We start from the raw sequence: 11,296 nt of genomic DNA, 5'->3' as shown, positions 1-11,296 counted from the left end.
GACATAAAACATCGAATAACAAAGGAGAGGGAGTTGAGACTTGGATTGTATAAAAAATATCGCAGAGCCGTGAATGTTCTCGACGGAGTTGACACGGCTGGCATGGGACTTGGTGTAGCCGGTGTTGGTTAATTATCAATTATAATCGCCGCGCCTATCGTACTTGGCATGGAAAAAGCCGCCTGAGTCTCAGGACTGGCCGGAATAGCGATAAGATTTATTTCTCGTAAGTTGCAAATGAAAGCATTAAAACATGATAGTATTGGGATAAACACCGAAGCAAAGTTGAACAGCATTGAGGATGATATTTCAACAGCAATGGCTGATTGTAAGATATCTGAGGATGAGTTTCGTTTAGTGCTGTCAGAACTCACCAAATACAACGCAATGAAGCAGGAGATTCGATCAAATTCTCGTAAGACCAGTGGTATTAGCGAAGACGAGAAAAAAAAGTTCATAGAACAGGGGAGACAACAAGCGCGTCAATTATTCAGTGCCAAAACCAAAGAACTGGTTGGAGATTAAAAATAGATTGCTTGATCACGTTGAACCACACCACAATAATTTAGACGAATGCTTACATAAGTATATAATAATGTCACTAACATTTATGCTCCAGGACAAAATTATCAAATGGCGAGAATTACCACAGGGTATATATTATATCAGTGATGTCAAACCAACCAAACACGGTCATCAATTGTTTCTTTCCAATTTCGAAAAAGAGTATATAGTCTGGTCTCCTAGTAAAATGAACGAAGAACTTACTAAATGTGTTGAATATTACTTTGTTCAAAATAATGGTATACGTATGAGTAAAAATAATAGAGAATATTTTCATTACAATTTAGTTTAATCTCATGACGATCGTTGAATCGCATCATCATTTTGACATAAAAAATTCCATCTGTAGCAGCAGTATAGGTATATAAATCTGGCTCCAGTGGGGGTTTCGGCAGAACCCCCATTACCTATACTTCTAACATTTATATTGGATTACGTACATTTAGTTTACTTAATATAACACTTTAATCATACTGTATTATTCAATACAACACAAAATAGGGATAATATTCATTTAACTCACCTGATTTATACAAGTGCATTCCTTGCTGGTCTGATCAGTTCTAGTCTGGTCTGGTCTGAGAGAATGCAGTGTCATCAAAGCATGCAGTTTAACAATAGGTGTTAGCTTGGCCAATCAGAATATGAAGCATCTGGCCATTGGGCAATTAGCAAGTAAATCTGGTCAGATACACTGTGATATAACTGACTGCTGAAACTAACAACTAATAACTTATGAAATTAAAACAAATATATACAAATTCTTCCACATCAGCCACACAATCGTACAAAGAGTGTTATACGACTCCTGCTCTAAAGTTGTTTGTTTACAATATTCAAGGCCTGAGCAAAGCTTTCACAAAGTTTTATGATAGATATGTGGATGTCATTTTCCAAATTTGACGCATTAGTAACAAAAATTATATCTGACGCAATTCCTTGTTTTGACTTGTGTCATATGTTACCGTGTATTTTTAGGTGAACAGTTGACTTGCCTTTGCAAGCGTTTGTGACGGGTGCCACTGGTGAGGAAAGAAACGCTCATCTTTTCGCGAACACCCTAATATCATTACTATTTGATTGTGATTCGTAATACATGCTCATGCTTTTAGCAGATATTTCTTGTGGCTATAGAAAGGGCTTTGTCACTTTATTTACTAAACATCCTACATCATCTAAGCCAGGCTTCAATTTTCTATCAAAATAAGACTTGTTATGCCCTATACATTTATAACCCTCAATTTCAAACTGTTCGCCTTCAAGCAAGTAGGTTTCACACAACCCTAAAATAAACAATGTAATCAAAAAAGGATGACTTCGTTTCAACCCTTCCACCATTTTTGTTTGTTTGTTGTTTAACGCCACACTCAGCAATATTCAAGTTATATGACGACGGTTTGTAAATAATCGAATCTGGACCAGACAATCCAGTGATTGACATCTTGAGCATCGAACAATGCAATTGGGATACGATGACATGCATCAACCAAGTCAGCGAGTCTGACCACCCCGGATCTTCACGGGTCAAGTCATTATTGGTTTTAGACCCCCAACCGCATCCAACTCCCAACCAAAATACGTTAAGAGATGGTACTTGTTGTTACTATTCTTGGCGCTCCTCAGTAAGGGAGTAAAAACAATCATATCGGCTCGGGGTCAATGTACTGTATCAGAGTGGGGCACGATAAACTTCTTGAGGTATGTCAGTAGGCTAGCACCGTTTCTTCTGTACCCAACCGTTACACTTAATCACAACTCACGGCGGAATTTATTACAACATCAATACATGCCCAGTCCCCACTAGAACACAACCACAAATGCACCCAAATAAGTCAAACCAGAGGTAAAACGTTTTGTAAAAAGAGCTTTTGAACCGTGTTCCCTCAACGAATGCAACAGCGATAATGACGGAGAGTTTAGAGTATAAATGCATATCAAATTTGAAATTTATCAAATTCAAACCAATTGCAAGTATTACAACGGCTGTTCAGCTATGTTTTCCAATGAACCAAAAACGACTTGAACTGGCTACCCATAAATCTCAACTAACATTCATTCCTTAGCATGGATTACAATGTTAGAATGGCTTGTCAGCTCAACATGTCAAAACATGGACACAGACAGCAAAAACGTCTTCTCTTAATACCACAGACGGTGTAATTAATGGCTCTCCAACCTAAACAACCGAATCCCGTCCAACATGAGATTCCACATATTCAGTATAACAATCTGAAAAACACAGAAAAAAAGTGAATTAGGATATACGAAAATATATATAGTGCATTATGTAGCAGGTGTATATATTTGTATTTTAGTCTTTTTTGTAAATAAATCTATTTCAAGTTTTGTTTCTGTTGAACTTTATTCAACAGAGGTGTGTGTTTGTTTTTATCCCATCATTCTAAGTCCAGGCCTCAGTGATCAATCACAACCCAAGCTGAACTACATTCTTTGTCCAGCCCTCTGCTGATCAATCACACCCCAAGCGATCCTGTGATTGGCCACATTCAAACTTTACCTTCTTGCTCTGACTAACCCCATATTGCTACCTTCACTATGCACTGCACTGGGAGTATTCATAGATCACCACAAAAGGACATATCATGAATGGTGACATTTCAAGGGTAACACGTTTTACACCCTTGTGCCACACATAGGGGTGACTATCGTGATTATAATAAACATAAGCCTCACACCCCGTAGCCGTCTTGGTGTCATCTGTTTAAAATAATGGATAAAGCCAAGAAAACCCGGTTACATGTTTGGAGCCCCCAGTGAGGATTCTTATGTGATGTGATGCTTGGATCCCCGCATGGAATGCAAGTGTATGAACGAACTGTAATTATGGTCTATTTGGCCATCTCGCGAGTGATTGTCAGGTCCATGTGGTTGGGTCTTGTGACCCTAGGACTTACTGATCTTTGACAGCGAGAGACTCCAAGGCAGGTCAAGTTGACAATTTGCTGGACTTGGTTCAGTGATTGTGATTGTGAATTGTGACTCATTTTCCGGACTATTTTGTTTCTCGTACCTAATTGGATAAATTTATATTGTTCTTCTTGAACTGTAAGTACTGTTTCCACATTTTTTTGCAATATTGCTTTGTCATTGTTTACATTTGACATGTCTGTAAACATTCATCTTTGAATTTTCTGTTCATTATGAACTTGTAAATATTTGCCTGGCATAACTGCTTGTCGTTTCTTCAAATACCTTATGGTTAGTAGCATTGCTATTGTTTACATATATACCTGCAGGTTATTTACCCTCAATAAGATGTAGTGTCAACTGCACTTATTTTCATTCGGTGTAAACATATCCATATCAATTTGCGTTTGTTTATACTTAGCTGCAGCTTAATTAGTTAGCATTTAGTTGTGCTTGTACAAGCTTCACCGGTGTTCTCGTTTATTTCCATACTGTAGTATCTTTAATCATTTACAATTTTTTTTAGGTGTGACGTGTGAGTATGATTGTGTGAATATACTTAAACCAATAAACTTAGCCAAATAAACTTTAGTTTTAAATAAACTTAGCATTTAAACTTCAGTTTAATCTTAGATTATACATGTCATAGTTAAGTTAATCATTATTAGCTCTTATCAAGGGGTATAATATTCAACCTGCGCTGCGCTGCACTGCACTGCATTACACTTAGTTTAAATATCTAACCAGCTCATACACTTTCTTTGTCTTCCCCTTTGCTTGTGGTCTTTATTCATTCATTATGTAGGGTCCATTTGTAATTATCACCCTTTGCTTTCGTGTCTTGTTGTTTTCTTTTTTGGAGGGAATTGGTATTCCCGTTTGCCGTTCGTGATTATTTTGCGTTTGCGATGTTTTCGCTCCGTTTGCGTTTGTCGTGAAATGTCTACATCATGATGGCGTTGCCTTGAGCCGCGACCAGTTTTGTACATATTGTCACGCGTTCCGACACACTGTGGTCCTCATAGTTATTGTAGTCCACACATTTCATTATTCTGCCTCTGCAAACCATGTTATAATCTAATCCTAGGGTCAAATCTTGTTAATCACCCATGTGTGTAATACTTGCATTTGCCATATAAACCCAACTGATGTCCTTTAATTTGTTTATTTGCCGCTGAAAATACAATTGTTGTTCTCTCACTGTATATGTTTCTTTTTGTATGGGATTAAAAAAAACATCGTCTTTGTAGTTATTGACACATTCACAAACAACCATCTACTGCACTTCAAGTCATTGTGTTGTGCCTGTGAAATAATTACTGCCAGCCTTGGATCCATGTTTGATTTTGTTTATTCTTTACTTGGAGTCTTGTGCCTTTGAAGATGAATTTCTCTGAAGAAGAATATGCTAGTCTTGTTGATAGTTTTGCTAAGATGGGTTTGCACCCTAAGGCCGATAACCCCGATGACTTTAAGTCTTGGTTGAAGCAGTATGCCACGCAGGGTGGTCCAGTTGTGAAGAAGGAAGAAGCTTCCACTTTAGATGGTTCTCAGCCAGAACAGGTGCCACTTAGTTCTAAGGTTGCTTATCGTCACTTCCCTAAACTTCCTTTGTTTAGTGGAACGGCCGGCAAGGATGCTGACTATGATGTTTGGCGGTATGAGGTGAATTGTCTCATGGAGTCCGAGACCCATGACAACTCTGTTATCCTTCAGGCTATTCGTCAGTCTCTTAAGGGTGAGGCAGCTCTTATTGTGATGAAGCTTGGTCATCATGCTTCTATTATGGGTATTCTGTCGAAGTTAAAGAGTGCTTTCGGTACTCTCCGCCGAAGTTCTTCATTATTTTCGGAGTTCTACAGCTCCTACCAGCAAAATAATGAAGACGTGACTGCCTGGAGCTGTCGACTGGAGAGACTGTTATACCAGTTGGCGGAACAAAAGCAGATTTCTTCCGCAGAGCAGGATGAGATGTTGAGGTCCAGACTTTGGGATGGATTGAAGACTTCCCTGAAGAGTCTTGCTGCTCATAAATATGAGAGTATCTCCGACTTTGATGAGCTTAGACTGTGCCTCCGTGAGATAGAATTTGAACAGAACCGAGCCAAATCAGATACCCAGAAGTCCAAGTCAAAGCCCGCATCCGTCAACATGGCCAGTAACAAGCCCGCCTCCAAGCCTCCAGTGATCAATCACAACCCAAGCTGAACTACATTCTTTGTCCAGCCCTCTGCTGATCAATCACACCCCAAGCGATCCTGTGATTGGCCACATTCAAACTTTACCTTCTTGCTCTGACTAACCCCATATTGCTACCTTCACTATGCACTGCACTGGGAGTATTCATAGATCACCACAAAAGGAGTACATATCATGAATGGTGACATTTCAAGGGTAACACGTTTTACACCCTTGTGCCACACATAGGGGTGACTATCGTGATTATAATAAACATAAGCCTCACACCCCGTAGCCGTCTTGGTGTCATCTGTTTAAAATAATGGATAAAGCCAAGAAAACCCGGTTACAATTATTTAATACTACAAATAAGGCAGAGAGAAGAATTCAAATTCACCTACCCTTTTTATAACCTAACAATGCCACCTAACGGGGCACACAATCCCTAGATTACAGCTGCACCTCACAAGTAGAGAACGATTTCCTTACTACTCATACTTCAAATGAAGGAAATATAATTTCTCCTATAACCAACCTTCACACTGAATCACAACACAACATTGGAACACACTGTGCGACACACGAGAGATGCAAAGCAAGTCAGAGGCCAAGAGAAAGTGAAACTTTCATTCTGTTATTAATTCTGTCCTTGATGTAACCGTCTTTGGCTTTCTCACGCCTCCATTGTCCGTGTCGTTTAAACTTACGATCAGGGACGCCGCTTTTAGCAGAAGCAGTTGCACCGCCATTGCACAAACTGTGCAATCCATATTTCTCTACATCGTCAACATGTGGTTGGAGGGCCTCTATAAAAAGTTCTTTCAATTTTGTGAATTTTCCCTCCTAAGCATGTACCCAGAACTGCACTTAGTGACATGACGAAAAACATAGTAATCAGAATCTGGTTAGAAAGAAGCCGCTTCTAGATATCTTTCAAGGCCAGCTACCGGACACAATTTAGAATGTGTTCTTCCAATTACAAGCCATGCACCATCTCTGTCAATATCTGTTTTGGACTTCTCAATGAAAAGAAGCATACGTTTTTTTACGAAACAAAATATCCGAACGGGAAATAGTTATAACTCTGCTGACCTTGGAATTCCAGTATATGCTAATAAACACATCGCCAGTATTCTAAAATCTGCTTATTTAGCAATAACATATTTTGCGTCTATAAAAGTTGAAGGATATCCACAGTAATAGGCACCTTCTTTACACCTGACAAAACATGTTTTATCATGGCCGCTTCCACAACATTTTTGACCAGATTATCCTCAGTGGGACTATCAAGGCCAATGCTACAATGTGTTTGCCTCAAACTATAAAATCCAGTTAAAACTGGTGAAATGGAATCACTTTGATATACTGCCGATATTAAATACATTGCAGTGTAAAGGCTATATTTGTAATTGCGCAGGCATATCATTACATATTGCCCACTTTTGTCAAAGCAGCAAAACCATAGTTATATTTTTTGGTGCAAGAATCAGCTCAAGATAACGACAGCAAAGCCCATCATCCTACCCGCGAACTTACACAGGGAGATAATCCAGTTCGTCTGTGTACACATTCAGAAACAAATCTAGAAAACAGAACAACAAAAAACTAATCTCTATAAAAACAGCAAGCATATCAAAATGCAAATCATTCTCACCAAACAGACTACCTATACCCGTGAAGATCCAGAGTAGAATAGGTCTTCAGCAACCCATGCTTGCCGTAAAAGGCGACTATGCTTGTCGTTAGAGGCAATAACGGATCGTGTGGTCAGGCTCGCTGACTTGGTTGATGCATGTCATCGATCCCAAATGTGTGGATTGATGTTCATGATGTCAATCACTGGATTGTCTGATCCAGACTATTATTTACTGACCGTCGTCATATAGCTGGAATATTGCTCGTCTACCTTACTCAAAGGAGTTATCAGTTAGCATGTTCGCATAGCATGTAGCCTCAATATGGTTAGGATACTCACCTGGCAGATCGTGACATGGCCTACTGGCCGGCTTGATTTGAGGCCCCAATACACCTCGCTGAGATTCCCTGAGGTGCTGTGCTATTGACATGTGAACATTTCCTTCTAAAATTTATGTATTCACCACATGCGAAACATGATCATGACCTTTGCTCCTGTCCACGAAAAAGCTGACCTGTGAAAGGCTGAATATGCTGCACAGGGACAGCAGATGAAACAGCAAACTGCACGGGTCTCATGACTGTCGCTGACCGGCGAGTTGACCTAGTAGGGGGCTGGCGCAACTTGCAAACTGTATCATGTTTACTGCACTGGCAATACGTTTATCATGGTCTGAATCATCGGCTAAGTTGTTAGAAATTGCATCCAATGTAAATGTTTATACCAAGCATGAAAACAGAGAAGAGTTGACGATAAACATCTGCAAGAACGTTTATGTCTGTCAAACGTAACACCAAATCGCAACCCTATAGTTTGCACGTGCCACACGCAGTAGCACCACACACACATACTTTTATGGAAGGTTGATTAATCTCTGTGGACCATTATTTCTGTCAATCTTATTGATTCTGCTTATCATACGGTTGTGATATACTTGATTTCATTCATCGTTTGTGTATGACGATGTGGCGTCTGCAACGCGCGGAGTCTACGGGTTATCGGCAAACTAACGGAAGTCAGCGTGCAGTGGCCAATACATTCAATGTTTCACAGTCTGTAATTTACAGACTATGGAACAAGTACCAACAAACCAAAAATGTTGACGAGCAACCCCATTCAGGACGTCCCGGGTCAACGATAAGAGCACAGGATCCATTGATCTGAATCCAGGCTCTACGAAATCGAGCTCATACGGCGAATCATGTTGCTGCAAACTTCCCTCGGGCTACTGGAGTACGAGTTCACTTTGCATTTCCTTGAGAGGCGTGGACGTGTCTGGCGACGTTGACGTTTACTTCACAGAGCCAGTGAGACCTCATGACTGAATCGTCAGTGGATTGTTTATGGTGTGGGGTGGCATCATTATGACTGAGCGAACCCCACTCCATATTGTGCATACTGACACCCTTTGTTGTCCTGTGTTGGTCGACGTTTTGTCTTTCAGGGTGACAACGCCGGTGCTCACCGTGCACGAATAGTCAGTATCCATAACAATTGCGAGATAGCGCCATATGCCGCCGACAACGTTGAGTGAACTTGGAGTGGGACAGACTTTCTCAAATCGCCAGTGGGCTACTCATACGCAGTATGCCTCGTCGAGGAAATAAATGTTTGACCAATCGTGGCAGCATTACGCACAACTGATCCATAAACATCAACTTTCATATTCCCTTATAACCTTTGTCGACGTCATCCCTTTGTTTAGCACCGTGCCATAACCTGGAGGTAACTTAGAGACCTCGTTCGAGGTATATCTGTGATTTAAAGATCTCATATGAGGCCTCTAAATCACAGATGAGGTCTCCTAGACCAGAGATAGACCTACCTTGGTGACGTCCAGGTGTGCTCAACTAGATTTCTGTCAGCAGTCTTGCTTTCAGTAGAGAAAGCATGTAGAAATAATATTTGATGCAAATTGATCTACTTTTGAACATTAAACTGACCTACTGACCTGAGCATGACTGCTTTTCAAATACAATAAACAACGTTTTCTTAATCAGTTTAATATCATCAACTTACATGTTAAAATTGACAACAAGGGTGACTGGATGTTTCTGGGTTTCCTCGTCCTTGCTCGAGCTTGGCACAGCGACAGTGGGTGTAGTTACTGTGCTGGGTTTCTCTTCTAACGCTACCGATTCGACGAACTTTGAGGACGCCTCTGTCGCACTTTTACTCCTCTTCGAATTGCCGTACAAGATGTCTGAAACCTCCGCTTGCATCGCAGAATTTGTTCTCTTGTACAGTCTCACTGCAGAACTACGATGCCCTGTAGACAGAATGATGTGAAGTAAATATGGTTATAAAAAGGTATTTCGCATAGACCGATACATATCGAAATTTGTTCTATAGTTGACTCATTTTCTTCTTATCCCATTAATGGCAAGGACACTAATACAAGATTTTTAAATTTCATAAATCTTACCCGTTTGCTCACAGATTTGTTGTTCGTCAATTCGGGCATCATAGTCTTAGTGGCACTTGACACCCTCAAGGAATGGTTGGTTCGCTTCCCACTCAGTCCGCCTGCTTCACATAGTTTCTTCACGGTTGTCTTCAAGGTGTTGTGTCCTACTGGCGATGCCATGTACCAGCAATCTGGCTTTGGTTTCAATAGAAGGTGTCAATCTTACTGCTATTGGGACTGAAACAAACAGTTTTTCAAATAATTTCTGTTTTTTATAACGTGACTTTCAAATATGGAAACAGACAGTATTAAAAGTTTATTAACCTTGATAATTGTACAGATTTTTAAAATAATATATACATGTACATGTATCTGTTAATGTCCTTCAAAAAGGACATAAATTATACTCGATTTGATATTGTTTTTTCGAGCATAAATTCGACATCTATGTGGCGAAAAGAAAGAATCTAGTCGGTTTAATTCAACCACGATTGAAATTTATTTATAAGACAACTTACCAAAGAGATGTGTACTTTTCCCATAATCGCACATAGCATCGTTGTTTATCAGCTGAGTTTTCGAAAGCTTTCACCACTTTTGGAACACATTTTCGGTGCTTTAAGCCTCCAGAGTTTGTCTTGGACACATCTTCATGATATACTAAGTATCGTCGTTTGGAAGATAGTTAGGAAATGGCCCTTTGATCTGTGGTCTCACCCGAAGACGAAGATGTCTGTGCTCTTGTCCCCCACGTAAGGCGAAGTGAAGACCAGTGAGATAGACCATCGTGTGGAGAAGTTGGGTCGGATTATTCTCCCCCAATGTACCCTTCTCCCACAGCTCGTTTTCTTCTTCTACAGTGATTGGTTGGAGGGATCTTTGTTTCCAGGTCCATGACCCGATGCCGCCAAACGTTTCATACTAGCATCAAGTGCCTTTATACAATCTCTTAAAGCTTCATCCTCAAACAAGTTTATCAGTCTTCCCTTCGAGCGGAGGTACGATTGAATTCCACAAAATGCTCCATGCAGGGATTGACTTTTGTAGTTTTGACCGTTTTCACGTCTGATCTCAAATACAAAATGTTGCAAGGCCTCGTTTAATAAAGCGTCGGGCATATCAGTTATATTCGTGGTCAAGCAATTTCGTGACAGTTCCAAATTTTCAGAAATTGATAGAAGAAGACGGTGATTTTTGCCATTTACGAAATAGAGAAACAGCCCAATCATACTTGTAGATGGTGTCCCCCGGTGTTGCTTCGTTCACCATACAATGGATTCTTTCTATATCTACAGGGTCGCCAAACTGCAGAGGTTTACAAACAGAAACACCTTCAATATCTTCTGTTTTCTCTTCATCAATAAACTTACTTTGAGTCAGAAATAAATCCTCGTCAAACTCCATGATACTTGATATCGTCTCACGATACTGGCAGTGTGTCACACGCCGCTGTCTCAACGCGATAACATGTGCTCGTATGCATGACAGTCATGAACTGCGCGTGCAAAATGTCACGTGATACGCTGCGTCGCCCGAGATGACACATTTGTATAAACTGTCAACTTTTACAGTACAGTGTTAAA

The 11,296-nt window shown here is 40.2% G+C and overlaps 1 long non-coding RNA gene across 1 annotated transcript; it reads right to left on the bottom strand.

Moving 5' to 3' along the window:
- Positions 1 to 9,355: 9,355 nt before the first annotated feature.
- On the bottom strand, positions 9,356 to 10,945 carry LOC124113289. Its single transcript, XR_006857748.2, has 3 exons — positions 10,232 to 10,945; positions 9,732 to 9,950; positions 9,356 to 9,575 (listed from the first exon to the last, which is right to left on the bottom strand). It is a non-coding gene; the product is annotated as an uncharacterized LOC124113289 (long non-coding RNA).
- Between the last annotated feature and the right edge of the window lie 351 nt (positions 10,946 to 11,296).

This window comes from Haliotis rufescens, unplaced genomic scaffold, assembly GCF_023055435.1.
Source record: "Haliotis rufescens isolate VD_foot unplaced genomic scaffold, xgHalRufe1.0.p SCAF_7, whole genome shotgun sequence".
NCBI classification, from domain to species: Eukaryota; Metazoa; Mollusca; class Gastropoda; order Lepetellida; family Haliotidae; genus Haliotis; species Haliotis rufescens.
This window is presented reverse-complemented; position numbering and strand designations above follow the sequence as displayed.